The sequence below is a fragment of the Cynocephalus volans genome, chromosome 1 (genome assembly GCF_027409185.1).
Source record: "Cynocephalus volans isolate mCynVol1 chromosome 1, mCynVol1.pri, whole genome shotgun sequence".
In the NCBI taxonomy this organism is placed as follows: Eukaryota; Metazoa; Chordata; class Mammalia; order Dermoptera; family Cynocephalidae; genus Cynocephalus; species Cynocephalus volans.
The window spans coordinates 247,966,762-247,983,193 of NC_084460.1; the positions used below are offsets into that span (position 1 = coordinate 247,966,762).

At 35.8% G+C, this 16,432-nt stretch overlaps 1 protein-coding gene across 5 annotated transcripts in view; it reads left to right on the top strand.

The window, feature by feature from the left end:
* The window catches only part of UBE2E3 (ubiquitin conjugating enzyme E2 E3), a 79,999-nt gene that overhangs the window by 19,190 nt on the left and 44,377 nt on the right, over positions 1-16,432 (top strand). The window lies entirely within an intron of this gene.

The window sequence follows — 16,432 nt, forward strand, 5'->3', positions numbered from 1 at the left end:
AATGACTAAACATGGGGGGGGGGGGGCAGAAAATAACATTTGGTATATTTTATTCATTTATCAGTTGTGAACATTTGGACTGTTTTCACTTTTTGGCTACTGTGAATAGTGCCGCTACGAACATCTGGGATACATTCCTGGGAGTAGAATTGCTGTGTCATATGTTAATTGCTCTGTATAATTTTGTGCAAAACCACTACACTGCTTTTCACAAAGCTGTGCTATTTTACTTTCCCACCAACAGTGTATGAACCCGAATATACAGTCATCTTTGATATCTGTGGGTGATGGTTCCAGGGCCTCCCGTGGATACCAAAATCGGCGGATGCTCATGTCCCTGATATAAAATGGTGTAGTGTTTGCATAAAAGTTTTGCATATTTTTCTATATACTTTAAGTCATCTCTAGATTACTTATAATACCTAATAAAATGTAAATGCTATATAAATAGTTGTTATAATGTTTAGGGAATAATGACAAGGAAAAAAGTCTATGTGTTGAGTACAGACATAGTCTTCTTTTTCTGAGTATTTTTGACGCATGGATGTGGAATCCACAGGTAATGGAGGGCTGACTGTATATTGTTTTAAAGTTTTATTGACTAGGTGTTCAGATCGAGACTGAGTATATTATTAAACAAACACCTCTTAAAAAAAAGAAGTAGCTTTCCAAACATTACGTATTAAGTGAAATTGGGATAAATGAATAGTGATTAAAAAATTGTTAACCACAACTTTTACAGTAAAAGCTCCAAATGGATGAAAATCTTACATGTTGTAAGAATTCAAGCTATTGGACAACTTTGGAAAATAGGCATATATATTATTTGTTGGATCTAGACCATTTGCATCGTACAACTCCAGGGGGTACCATTTACACTGTACTTTGTGTTCAGCACAGCACAGCCCAGAGTACAGTGTGAATGGCGTCCGCTGGAGTTGCACAGTTTGGCCATGATTAGATCCTGAAGAATAACTTTAATTTTGAATCCATAAGCAAATCATAAAGGAAATGATTAAAATTCCAGTATGTACAGTAACAACTCTTGTACTTTGAAAAGAACAAAATTTTAAACATACCTGAAAAACATTTGCATCAACATCACAAAGAGTATGTATTATGCATAAAAAGTTTACTTGTATCAGTAATAAAAATATCAAGATTCACTGTGATTGGATGAAGGAAATGAATTCACACAGCTCTTAAAGGGACAAAAATTAGAAACACCTTTGGAGGGATTGCACACCTTAGACTGCTTCAAAAACTTATTGAAAGCTACTAACCAACTCTTCAGAAAAATACTTAAGAATTTTTGGTTTTGAGGGTCACATGGAGTTCCTTTCAAGTTCTAGAGTTTTATAAATGTGAATTATTACATGTAATGTAAATTAGTGTGAAAAAATGAAGCAAGTTAAAATGTCACTTAGAAAAGTAGGTGTGAGAGAAATACCAGCAGTGTCCAGAAAGTTGAAAGTTTACATTTTGAAAGTAGAATTCTAAAAGCTTCTTAAATGGCTAGGGAAAAGAAATATACAATTATGTTTTTCCTTGAGTACCAGAAGTCCTCTCTCTCCAGCTCCCTGCCCTGAATATGTAGAGTTGGGGAATGAGAATTGAAACATAACAAAAGACACAGTTTAGAGGAGAGGAAGGGGTGGGTTGATAGAGCACCAGGTAAATAGGTTTGCCCAAGCACAAGGGACTAGTAGGCAGAAGAGTGTAGGAAAAAACAGATGAGAAGCCTGAAGTGGCCTAATGAGGACTCTCAAAACTGAAGGTAAGGATTCTGACACGTAAGGGCCATAGGAAATCTTTGTGGGGTATTGGAAAGGAGGAGTTGAAGTTTAGAAGGTAAGAGATTACTGTAACTAATTTGAGTTGTGATGGTTAAATATACTTGGGTAATTAACAAATGGATGGGGGAGGAGGTGCGAACTGGATGCAATTTACCTCTGAAATCTGTTAATATACTTTTTAAAAATATTATTTTTTTAATCCTCTAATAAGACAGTACTATCCTCACTATTAAATATTTGATGACTAAAAAAAGTGGTGTTTGTCCATGTCTTTGTGTTTTAATAATAGAAGTTTACAAAGAAGTTGTATTTTCCAGCTATTGCATGTGGAGATTCAAAGGCTTGAATACCACAAGCAGCAGACAGTATGGTTTCACAGAAGTCATTGGCATTAGCTGGAAATACATACAGCCTTCCACACCTAGCATTTGCTGGCAAATAAAATTCTAGGGATTGGGTTGATGTTATGGTTGGTCTCCTAATCACCTCTTGGAATGCATTTGTCTTAATGGATTACTGTTTTAATGAAAATGCATATCATTTGTTGGCTGTATGATAAATGCACTAGTATGTTAGTAACAGTATCTTCTGATCTATTTTTGAGAATGATCTGTATTATTTATTAGCATCTTTATTTTATATTGCTCTCTGTTGTTGGTAAGCCATCCTAAGAGGTTGTATGAAAATGGAAGGGTGATAGGAAATATAGAATGTTTATACTGGCAGATACCTATCAATTCACAAAATTTCGTCTTTTTTTAATAAACATTTAGGAATGCTTACAAAGGAGGAAACTACTCCAAATTTATAGATTTAGTTGCTGTGATTTAAAATAGTGCTTTATGATAAAAATACAATGCAAGCCAAATATGTAATTTTCCATATTTTCAATATTTTAATTTCAATATTTTTAATTTAAATATCCAAAATTACTAATTTCAGCATGTAAATAATAAAAGTTATTAATGAGATATTTTATTTTTTGTATAATATCTTTGAAATCTTGTGTGTATTTATACCATAACATTTCAGTTCGGACTAACCGGTTTTTAAGGGCTTAAAATAACCACACACAGCTAATGGCTACTGTATGGGACAGCAGAGATTTAGAATGTTTGCCCTGTATTCTTCCACCCATCGTGGATTGTCTTTTGTTCACCTGTTTTTATTGTGCATTGATTTTAAGAATTGGGGCACACTCCAGTTCGTAGAAGGAAGATTAAGGATGCTTCTTGGCTAGAGGTAGTTTAGATGTGAAAAGTATTAAAGAAAGCTCAACAGTCAGTACAGATAAATGCAGGTTGCTTTCCAAAGGATTTTGTTTTGAAACACTTACCTCTCTGCCCATGAGTCTTTATTATTGGTATATTATGTGGTATATACATACTTTTTGTTTCTAGAGAATCTCTCTGTTTTTTTTTGGAGAATGGAGATTGCATTCTAAACATCACTTTTGTGACAGAAAGAGTGTATGGCTTAATTAGGATTCCTAGGTGGAGGAGTTTATTTAGTAGGGAGTTTATATTGGACTTAAATATATTTTCATTGGTGTTCTAAGATGAAATGCTTTTGTTATGAATTAAAATTTTTATATTAACACCTTTAAGGAAATGTGAACTCATAATGTGTATTAACTGTTTTATCTTGCTGTAGATAATCTCATTAGCAATACTTATGTTTCAAGACAACCTCTAATGAGCAAAAGTAGTTTTCTCACTTTGGACATTTCTAGAAGTACTTTGTAAATAACTTTAAATCAAATAGTTCATCTTTCTAAGAAATTACTTCCAGAATGGATGATACTGTCTCAAGATGTAAAGTTGACAATCTAATTACAGTTGGACTTTATTTGATGTAAACTTTAAATAACCCACGGTTAGTTTTCAGTTTTTTTGAGTTGTGATTTTATTCACTACCCTAATGGCATAAGTCAGTTTGCTCTTTTCAACACTGACTCTGAATATTATAAAATTTGTTTGCACATAATACACGATAGCACCAGACTATATTTTCCAAGACTTTTTGTCTTGCAAATTTTTATTGCCATTTGCTTTTTTCTTATATGATGAAATATGATATGCGTCACTTAATTGCAGTTATGCATGCCCACTTGAATACAATTTCATTACTTGTTGAATGTGCTAGGTACTGTTCTAGGTAATTTATGTGAGTTATTTTATTTGTCACTTCTCTCTGGGAGATATTATCCTTCTAAAAATGAGATGAATTAAGTCCTTGAGAAATTATATAACTAGTCTAAAGAAATGCTAATAAATGATGGAAGCAAGATTCAAACTCAGGTCTGTCTGACTCCGAAGATCATGCTGTTCATCACACTGCCTGATATGTTCTGATGGCATCAAATGTAAATTTGCATGCATGGGAATGTGTATATGAGATTGGGGTGGAGAGTTAAGGAAAATCTAACACTGAAATTAATCAGTTTAGCATAATACTTTGCTTTTCCCTTTACTTTCCTTTGTTTTATACAGAGATTGAAATTTATTGACTTAAAACAGCTTTCAGGAACTTATAATTTTTAGTTATAATTGAAACTAATGGTAGTGTGAAGTAGTTTTAGTTGTGAAACTTGGTAATATAATATTAGTATTTCAATCTCTTATTTTTACACAAACAATTACATACTTAGCTGTAGCTTAAGAAAGAACAGTTGTGTTAAATAACTTTTTACTTGCTGCTTAATATGTTTAATATCAGGTATACTTGTCAATTTATGTTGTGTGTTATATGCACATACTTAGGGCTTGTTTCTTTTTAAAGAGACCATGGCATTATAGTTTGCTATACTGTGAAGAAAAAAGAAAATCTCTCTATATATTATATAGTAAGTGACAACCAAGACCTTTGTTGCTTCTTTGTTTTTTTGCCCAACTTCTGAAGGCTGGTAGTGTTTGTATGTTAAATCTTAGACAGACTACAAAGAAAACATATGGAAAGGATTTAAAGTAAAACCCAAGACTTTATATTTGCATAAAGTATGTGTACTGGCAGCCTATAAGACAAACTCAGCACTGTTTTTTAAAATGGACTTTGAATACCTGTATCAGAACTCATTTGGCTGCAGTAGCAGAAAACAAACCAAACTGGCTTAAGCAAACATGAGTTTGTTTGCTCACATAACTGAAAAGTTCAGGGTAGATTTGGCCTTCTTCATGCCATCAGCATTTGACTTACCTTTCCATCCAGGCCTTTGCTTTATCCCTGAGGTTGTGGTAGCATTAACTCCACTAGAACATATAGGCGATAAGAAGGGGTGCAAATGCGAAATGGGTTACCTCAAGTTAAGAGAATGAAGCTGAATGACAAAAGCAGTATGTATCTCTTTTAGAGTGGCAGGCATTCTTTATTTCACAGTAGTCCTCACCTTTCTCTATTATGTTGGTTCATTTAACCAATTTACATTACCTGCTTGGCACCTTAGAGGCATTCAAGTTTGATTCCCCTGGTTTTTATCTTCTGTTGCACTCTTTTTGTCACCTCTCTCCCCCGAGTGATGGAGACGCAAATGATTACTCAAAGCCCATTTCTTCTGAGCAGTGAGAAACCCCGAAGGGGTTAATTTCCAGGAACCCTCAAGAGAGAGGCATTCCTCCTCGGGAAATTAACCCTGAACTGGGGTTATCTCTCATTATTTATTCTCCAGGCCAGAAATTTACAGAGAAGGAACATAGATGGAGTTATGGCTAAGTATAGTTTAACAGTAGAAGCTGGTAACATCAGTGAAATAACAAAGTGACATTCCATAATGCAATTTGCAAAAGGCTAAGTCCACCCACCAACAAAAGCTTTTTCTTAGCAAATACTGTCTTTTCCTACAGCAGTTTCCTCAGTATTTTTACATAACAATAAAGCAACTTTAGGTGAACCTGTTCCAAGGGCATCTGTCCTTGAGTCAGCAATTTTGCTGTTACAATTCTTTATCTACAACAGAGAATTTAGCCTGGGGAAATTTTCCTGTCTTTTGCAAGCTTAACCTTTCTATGTGTAATTTTAAAAGGTTAGGTTATACCTGAAACTACAGTGCTTTGGAAACTAGGCCCTGTGAAATACATTTGCTTTATAAATGTTAGTATACTCCACATTTTCCTGTTACCGGAACTATTAAAGGTGAGCTTTGGTCTCCAGCTTTACCACCTCTGGAGGAGCACTGCATCAACATATTCTTTCTGTCACCAATCACTAGGAGGCAAGATAGCGAATGGAGGTCAGTACAGCAGAAGGTGCTGCTGCAGGGTTCTGTCTACACCAGTGCTGTGCAAAATAACTTTCTACAATAGTAGAAGTGTTTGATATGTGCCACATGTGGGAATTGAGCACTTCAGATATGGCTAGTGAGAATGAGAAGCTGAATTTATAATTTAATTATTTTATTTTAATAGCCACATGTGGCTAGTGGCTAACATATCAGATGATGTCTTGAGCCTTTATCAAGGCTTCTACAGGAATAGAAAAATCAATTTATCCTTGTTTCCCAAGCATTCATTGAAACTAAAACCAAACAAATACAGGGTTTTATGTTCTGAAATGTCTGTTTAATCTGGCTTTTTAAAGTAGGAGTTGACAGGTGTTAAGATTTCATCAATTTAAACTTTGGCCTTGGTGTTAAAATTACCAGTGTGATGTCAGGGGGTCTCTGCAGTATAGACATATGTGATTGGTGTATTAAGTCTGTTTTTGTGTTGCTATAACAATACCTGAGACTGAGTTATTTATAAAGGAAAAAGGTTTATTTGGCTCACAAATCTGGGACAACTGCATGGTGTGGGCCTCAGGCTGCCTCTGCTCATGGCAGAAAATGGAAGCCAGTGGTTGCAGGGAGATCACGTGGTGAGAAGAAGCAAGAGAAGAGAGGGAGCAGAGGTGCCAGAGTCCTTTAAACAATCAGCTCTTGTGGGAACTAATAGAAATAGAGTGATAAGTCACTCACTTCCCTTCACACCTCTTCACCCCACATTAATCTATTCATGATGGACCTGCTGCCATGATCCAAACACCTCTCAACATTGCCACATTGGGTTTCAGATTTCAACAGGAGCTTTGTGGGGACAAACATATCCAAACTATATTAATTAGTACGCCAATTGGGAAGTTATTTTGCATGTTTTTTTGTTTGTTTGTTTTTTCTACATGAGGTTTGGCAGGAAGCTTTGCAAATAATTCTCCTAATATTTATTTAGCAATTACTGTGTGGTAGGCATTATTCCAAGTGTCAAGGCAGCCTTATGAATGTTATCCTCACTTTGAGATGAGAAAACTGAGGTACAGAGATGAGGTACTTGCTTAGGAACACATGATTGGTAAAAGGTGGAACCAGTTTTTAAAATCAGACAGAGTTCATGGCTCCAGAGTTTATGCTCTTAACTGCTACACTGTACTGGACTCATAAGTTGTTCTTAAAGTGGTCACAGACATCTCATTTGTATGCATAGAAGCTAGCTATTGGGGGGAAAATGCATTCTTCATTCCAGCTGAGATCCAGCTAGATATATACTGCAGCCCTGATTGTGCGAGGGAGAGACTTCCTGTTTCAAATCACTGAAGGCAGCGGTGGAAGAAGCTCCAGGTTCCCGCAGAACAAGGGAATGGTCCTGGCTGTGGTGGTGGTCTCTTGTGGTGAGGAAGATGGAAGAATTCTTAGTGGCTTTTGGTTAGGAAAAGGGAATGTCTTTGGGCATGCTTAAGTCAGGTTTGCTTCCTACAAGCAAACAGTTACCGAGAGGTGACGGCTTAATTTCTTGAGAGCTATGTTTGAAATAATTTCATAGATTATGACCATGTCTCTCCCTTGCAGTCTGACCGTCATTAAGTCTCTCAGTACTTTTTCGTTATCACACTAGGCTATATATAATTTGTTTTACTTTTCAATAGGAATGTAAAATTAGTTGAATGAAATGACATTGGATCTTTATGTATTAAATAGTATAGCAGCACTAAAGATATTTATTCTAAAACAGCATAAACAGATACTTTTTGTATAAAATAATTAAAAGGTAAAGGAAGTAATTATTTCTTTTAGCCAACTCTTCCATATGTCACCTGCTTAACTCCTTCAGAGTGGACTATTCAGTCCCTGATATTTCTCCTTAGTAATTGTTAATGTAATGCCAGTATGATGTTTTTTTCTTGGCATGTGATATTTTTGATGTTACAAAACAACTAACTTTTTCACTGCCTACAAAACCAACTTCGAATTATTAAATTGTCTTATTGCTTTAGTTTATTTTAGTGTATACAACTGCTTGAAGTCAGTGAACAAGTAAGATTTTCTTCCTTTCAGTATTTATTGTTCTTACTTCTACTAAAGTGTTAATTGTGAAAATTTCTTCCAGTTCCTGTACTCTGTAAGCTAAGACTGATTTCTTTAGGAAATGTAAAAAGTACTGTTTTAAGGATTTGTTGATATATAGAATTGCACAGTGTTATTAGTAAAGCACATTGGCATTTAGCTACTTTATAAAATGTCTTTTTATCATAGATATATAACCTAATTTTCTTGATGAGCTAACTTTTCCAGTTTCTTTAATACGTTTTTTACTCTTCATTGATTGCCTTTAAATGTATTTCTATTTTGATATTGTAAATACTATTAATATTTTCTGTTCTATTCTTGCCAGACATGTAGTTACAAGTGTAATCTGATTCCAGTCACATTCACATTTTCCCCATTCTGGATTACAGTAATGTTTTATGCCAGCTAGAAACAGAATAAGATGAAAGTCAAACCATAATATTACTTCTTCTACAATATTGGTATAATAATTGAAAAATATATATTTGTAGTAAGCTGTATACTTTTATATTATTAATTGTGTTTCTGTATATAGTTCTCATTTTCATTCAGAGAAATTAGTAGAAAGATAACTTCATGTGTGTCAGAGCTGCTTACAAGGTTAATAAGTTGTTATTGTAAATAGTACTATTTCTTGTTTGTCCTATCCTGTGTTATTTTTTGAGGTGGTCACTTTTAGCTGCTTTTTTTTTTTTTTTTTTTTTTTAAAACAATAGTAGTTGTTGGTATTCTTAGCTATAGAAGAAGTCAGAGGGATATTTGCATATTTCTAGGTTTTGCCTATCCATCTTAATAGGTTTGTGTGCTTTCTAGGAACAGAGATGATCTGCAGAAACTGTGCATGTCTTTAATACTTCTGTCTGATTGAAAAATTCTCATTTCTATGATGTAAAAATTCTAGTAGGATTGGTATTGTTTTAGTTAGATTTTGGTAATTGTTTTGTGGCTGCAGAAAATGGATTCAGAAGTTACATATGAATAAGGTTTTATAGTCAGATATAAAGGAAAACAGTAGCTAGTAGAATTTTCTAAGTATCATTTTACACTTTAATTCTTTTACATTTGTATAAACAATGTTTTCTAGTGGGACTTCAGTATAACTAAAACAGCCTGTGACTGTGATAAAACCAATTTGGGAAAAAAGTATTTTTTGCTAAAAATTGTATGAAGTTATGGAGTATTAGATATATTTACCTCCTGCTGGTTGTTTTTGTTATATCCTCTTCTTTTTCGCATTTACGCTTACCTGGATGTACTTGTTGGCAACATTTAAATCTGCCTCAGACTTTTTTGTGTACTTTGAGTTCCTCTTTGCAAAAATGAACCTACTGATTTCTTTATTAGTAAGTGCCTTGAATCAAAACTTTCTACTGAAGACTTGCCAGCTTCAACTCCACATCGTACAATAGGCATGGCCTTTATGGACTTACCTGGTATAAGCTCTTCACTTAGTAAAATTAAAGAGAGATTTAGTGATTTAGGTACAAGGTCATTGACTCAGTTTTCATCAGAGCCAGAATAAAAGTCCTGATCTCTAGGCTCCAGTTCTGTCTTAATCTGTTCTGTGCTGCTATAACAGAATACCTGAGACTGGGTAAATTATAATGAACAGGATTTATTGGCTCATGGTTTTGGAGGCTGGGAAGTCCAATTACAAGATGCTGGCATCTGACGAGGGTCTTCTTGTTGCATCATTCCATGGCAGAGGTCAAAAGAGTGAGAGAGAGAGAGATAGAAGGCAAGAGAGAGAGGAGGGAGGGAAGGAGAAGTTTAGATAGGTAGGAAGTATGCACAAGAGCAAAACGAGGCTGACCTCTCCCTTTTATAATGAACCCATTCCTGTAGTAATGGCATTAATCTATTCATGAGGTCAGGGCTTGTGGCCCAGTCGCTTCTTAGAGGTCCCACCTATTAATACTGTCATAGTAGCATCAACATGAGGTTTTAGGAGACAAACATTCAATCCATAGCAAGTCCAGTGCTCTTTCTAGACCACTTCAATCAGAAATAAGCAAAATTTTCTTTTAGAAAGTTAACCCAGTGGGTGCAAAGGAACCATGGTATGGAAGTGTCATTTCTATTAGTCAGTAGGTAATGTCCTTCCATTCTTCAACTTTTATCTTGATGCCAGCATTGTGTGAGCTATAACAATTTAATCACTGAGATCCTCTGGCAAGTAGTGTTATACAAATTGGATCATACCATTATTTATTGTTTTATTTTGGCTTTTAAAGTAAATGAACCATGTGGCCTGTTTTAACTGCTTTTAGGAAGAGCAAATGATAAGGATTGACTGCAGCATTTTTTCCAGATCTTTAATTTTACATTATGAACAGTGATTTTTATTTATTTGTTTTTAAATTCCCTGAGTGAAGTTTGTTAGGCAAAATAGACTACGTAGAATACATCCTGTTTTCCTGTCAGTGTTCTCAGAATTAAACTGTCATTTTATGTGGAAGGGCAGCTCTACTTTGCTCTACTGCAAGGTAGAGGACTCAGTTACTAGTTGGGAAGGGGGAAAAGTAATTATTGTCTTTTGAGAGAAAGCAATATGATGGGTCACTAATTTCAAGTTTTTGTCTCTTGCAAAGATTACATTTTTGAATAATATACATGTTCTTTTCTTGCAGCAACACTTATAAGATTAGCAACACTGATTAGATTACTTTTAACAAATCTATTACATGTAATAGTGTATACTATAAATTTTCAAATATAACTCCAGCAAATATTTGACTTGTTTTTATTATTCAGTTGACAGAGAGTCAAGATATTTATCAGTTACAGTTGTCAATTTAATCAGTGTCATCTTATTATTTACATCATTTCCTAGATAGTTTGCTATATATTTTAGGTACTTTAATGGCTTTGTAAATAAGAAACAAACATACTCAAAGTGTGTGTAGGGGTGAGTGGGTGGGTGTACACACACACACTCAATGTGCGTGAGCTCTCATGGATTCAAGTTTGCGTGGATAATTGATTTTAAGTCATTTATCTGCCAACATGTAGTTGTCAGATAAGCATACAAGAGGTTTAATGTGTATTGGCCACAAAGTAATCTCTTGTTATGCCTGAAGCCAGTTTGGAATGTCTGACTAGTAAAGTGAGTACAGTGTATTCTGTGTGTACTAATAGCTTGAGATACATATACATCCCATGCCTTTTTGTTGTTTTATGTATATATTTGTAATTAAAATTTACTTTTCAATTAATATATTAAAATATTTGATGGCATCACGTATTAGATTAAAATTTTGTTACCTAACACATTTATAGTCATGAATTTAAAGATACTGACAAATATTAATATTTCTCATATTGAATATTTATGGAGTCCCTGCTGGTGTTAGACATTACTTGGTGTCGAGAATATAACAGTGATCAAGTTGGGCTTTGTTTATGCCCATATAGTTCTTCCTGAAAAGGAGTCAGAAATATATATATGTTAATCTTTTAAATTGCAAAATATGTTAAGTGCAACAAAGAAAAAAATACCAGGTGTTATGATAGGGTATCATAGGAGTTGTGTTAATTATCTGTTGCTATTTAACCAATTATGCCACAATTTAGTAGCTTAAAATTGCAAACATTATTATCTCATACTTTCTGTGAGTCAAGAATTTGGGAGAGGATTAGTTGGGTGTTTCTGGTTCAGGGTTTTCCATGATGTTGCAGTCAAGGTACCAGCAGGCTGTAATTATCTGAAGACTTAGTGAGGCAGGAAGATCAGTTTTGAGATGGCTCACTCACATACTGCTGGCAGGAAGTCTTACTTCCTTGCTGGATGTTGGTAGGAGGCTTTAGTTTCTTGCCATATCTGCCTCCACATAGGCTGCTTAAATGTCCTCATAACATGACAGCTAACTTCCTCCAGAATAAATGATATGAGGGAGGGAAGGAAGGAGGGATGACATCTCCATGTGGGCCAGTCTTCCTTAAACCTGATAGCTGGGTTTCAGGGTAAGCATTCAGAAAGAGAGGGAGAGGAAGCAAGCAAGCACATATGCATGTGTGTACCAGAGCACGCATGTGTGTGCACCATATGGAAGCCGCATTGCCTTTTCTGACCTAGCCTTGGAGGTCATACAGTATCACTTCTGCTGCATTCTATTCATCAAGGTAGTCACAAAGTCCTGTGCAAATTCAAAGGGAGAAGTAAACCATTCCTCTTAATGGGGAATGGCAAGGTTCTGGAAGAGGATTTGGACCACAATTGATGTGGTTATTTTTGGGGTGGGGGTGTGGGGGGTCTGCAGAAGAGTTAGCAATAGGGGATGCTGGGAGATCAGTTAACATGCTTCTAATAGTCAAGGAAGGGAAGAAGGTGATTGTGGTGGAAGTGGGAACGGGAAGAAGTAGATAAATGCAAGAGCCATGCCAGAAGATGGACAGCATCTATTGATTGAAAAGATGTGGATGGTGAAGGAGATGGAGATGTTGGGGATGATTCCCAGGTTTCTGACATGAGTAATAAGTGGCTGTGGTACCATACTCTGGGATAGGAAGGCCTGGAGGATGTGAGAAGTTTTTGTTTTTGTTTTCAATGATTGTGGTTGTGGGGGCTGGGTGGGGGAATATTCTAAGTTCATTACTGAAGAAAGTGAGTTTAAATTGCTTGAGACATTCTGTGGAAATGGAATGTTGCTAGTGTAGCTCAGACAAGCAGTCTGGGTCAGAAATTATTATTTGAGAATTTTATGTGTATAGATGGCAACAGGTACAAATAAAATTCACTTAGGTGAATGTAGACTGAAAAGGTGAAAAGATGGGGAAAAAAGCTTTGAGGAATGTGAAGTTTTAAGTAGGGTATGCTACACCAGCCAATAATACTGAGAAAGACTGGCCTGAGAGGTTGGAAGAAAACAAGAAGGTTTTGTCATGGAAACCTAAGGTAGATAGTGTTTCATGGTGTATATCAAAGTCAAGTAGGTTGTGGACTGAAAAGTAACCACCTCTGGCGTTCATATGGCAGATTTTGAAATAAGTGGTGGTGAGCAATGTAGTGGGCTTGGTGTTATGGGAACTGAGTTTAAATCCTAAATTTGCCACCAATTTAACTTTGTGAACCTTAACAAGACAGTAACTTCTTTATGCTTTCTTGTCTTTGGTGGAGTTGGAATCAGAGCTATGAAAAATCTCACATTTATTGAGTACCAACTATGTGAAAGGCAGTGTCATTTTCTTAATATTTCTCATTTTATTTGCAATCCCCCTGTAACGCTGCCCTGTTAGATCCATTTTACAACTTAGGCTATGTAACTTGACAAGATTACCTGGCTAGTGAGTGATGGAGGTAGAATTCCAACTCAAGCCTGTTGACTCCACACTGATGTTTTTTGCACAGCATCAGTGTGTCCCAAACTTCATTTTTGTACTAGTTTAACAACTGTTGCCTTGTCAGTGTGTTGCTACTACTGTTATTTACTTGACATTTTTCTTTAAATCTGTAGTCACACATTTTACTTAATTCCCAAAGGAAACTGCTTGATAACAAAACAAAACTAAGCAAAGAACTGATATGAAAGCCTGAAAAAAAAAGTGGGGCTGGCTGGTTAGCTCAGTTGGTTTAGAGTGTGGTGTTATAACACCAGGGTCAAGGGTTTGGATCTCTATACTGCCTAGCCACCAAAAAAAAAAAAAAAGGAATTCTTCCTTCCTCCCAGGACAAAAAAAAAGAAAAGATATACGAAATGTAGGAGGAACCAAGGGGCCCAGAGAGAGGAATCTCATTGGGTTAGAGGCTACAGCCTGGAAATGGCAAAACAGTTCAAAGAAGTTGGCTGGGGACTGGCAATTTGAATCTCATCTAAATGAGAACTTTATAACCGCATAACTTTATTGTCTGTATAACAGACAAGAAAACAAGGAGAGTGAAGAGCAGCTGGATCTGATTTCAGGAAAGCTGGAGATGAGAGAATTGGGCCAGAAATGAAACCTGAATTATAGAAGGGTCTGGGACTGAGGATGGAACACTCCTTGAGAGTAGAGAGAGGGGTAGAGCTGCAGGAGGGGCATAGGGATTGGGAAATCTGGAAGAATCATATTACTGGGAGCTCAGATTAAAACAGGACAATGGCCAGGACTCTCCAGAGATTGCAGGAGTGTGCAGGTGAAGGCTGAGGCCCAAGAGGGGCCACTGGGACAAGTAACATCAGGACCAGTGACGGGCTCAAATGAAAACTTAGAGGTGGGTGCATCTGAGGTTGGGACTGTAGAAGGTGAGTGGGGGTATAAGAGGGGGATCCAAGCATGACTTCTTCCTATGTTGAGGCAACAGTTTTTCTTCTAAGACTGGACCACAAGTGCAACCAGTTCTGGGCAGTTTTCTCCAGGGGAAGACAATTTGTATGTATATTGTCTAAAATCATCCCATATACGTGCAGTAGTATTTACACCATCCTTTTGGGAAATATGGCCTTTTCTAGACTTGATTTATCTGTGCCTTCCAGCTCTCCCTTGATCCGTTTTGTGTAGAATTGTCATATGTTGCTTATTTACTCTTGTGTCATATGTTGCTTACTTAACAACAGTGTTAAATAAAAATTTTGTAAAAATTTATTTAAATAATAATTAGATCCAGAATACTCTTGTAGTTTGCCTTGTTCTTCGACTGCCAACTGGAAGGAGAGGGCTTTGCTAACTACAGGATAGGAGGGGTTCAGGCTGCTTTTTTAAAGCAAGGGACTGACTTAGAGACCTACTGCTGCAGGTTTTCTTGGTTAAAGGAATCCTTCCTCCTGTCAGCCATTATCTCACAACTCTGTCTTCTGAGCTCAGCTCACTTTTGTCTCCATTTTTTTCCAAAGTATCTTTACTTTCTGCTTTCTCTTTCTGCCCAGAAGATCTAGTTAATTTTGTTATTGTTTTAGTTTTTACTGAGCTCCCTTCATTGTGAGACTTGCCACAGTCATTGTGCTTTGGCTTCATTTATTACAGTTGGGATTTCATTTGCTTTGTTGTTCCTGGTACTTTGTTGCCTGTGTCTTCTAAAATGAATGATCTTGAATAACTAATAAAAAGGGTTATATTACAGTAGCAATTTATGCCAGTAAAAATCTAAAGAACATTATTTATATTCAGAGATTCTTTTCCTCTTGGAGGAGTGCATTCTGGTGATGTACATACATAAATACACATGCACACATACAGGCACCTGTGTTTACACATGTAGTTAATATGTTTATCTGTATATTCATATATAATATAAATATAATGTGTACACACACACAAACATACATTTCAGTGCACATGATCCACTCATGATTATCTTTTGTGCCAGAGGACTTGGGAGTGTAGGTAGTTAAAACTGTGTGCCCTTCTAATTTGCTGACACTTTTGCATTTTGTTTCAATTTCTAGTGTTTGTTCTTTTACTAGAACTTTTAATAAGCAGGTTCTGAAGAGTATGAAGAAAAAAGTCATTTTAGTTGCAGGAGTGAGTTAGGGCTTCTTCATTATCATTTTCAGTCTGCTAGGACTCTTCATCTTTGATATGATACAATTAGTAACATCTCAGTGAACTGCCAAAGGTGTGTGGAGGGTCTGGGAATGCTTATGCCTTTTGTATAGGGGAGAATTATTTTCCTGATAAACAATTATCTGGGCTGGAAGTCAGGAGAGAGCTAGATTTTCTGGTCTCAGATTTTTCATTGTAAAATAAGGAAGTTGGAAATACTAAAACTCTTAAGTTCCTTTTAGCTCGAAAATTTATGATAATATGGGTCCATGAAATTCTTAGTTGACAGATATTAAATTATTGGAACATGTTCAGCTCAAAATTTGCCCATAAATGTCACTCAGAAGCATATTAACTTTATATTAATCTCTTTTCCCCCTATATATAATATAAACTTTCAGACTTTAAAAATACAGTGTTCAGTGGCATTTTTAACTTTATGTTGTTTTAGGTTGTTATTTTGGAAAGCACAGCATGGATCTTATTTTCATTTTGCATTTTAAAGAAAGAATAGAAACTACGGAACTCTCAGGAGTTGGGAGTTTATTCGTAATTTTATCAAAAATTTATTTCCATTGGAGTGTATACAGTGTACCAGTGATTTTTTTTATTTTTTCTTTAAGTCTGTTTACTAGCAGTTTTTGTGGGAAGGTTGATGTATTAGTTTCCTCGGGCTGCCCATAACAAAGTACTTCAAACTGGGTGGCTTTGAAAATAAATTTATTGTCTTGCCGATCTGGAGGCTAGAAGTTCTCCAGTGTGTAGGGGTCTTCAAAAAGTTCATGGAAAGATTCATATTATCTTTTAATTCTACTTTTTTGTAAACTTTTTGAAGTACCCCATAAGATGTGGGCAGGGCCATGCTCCC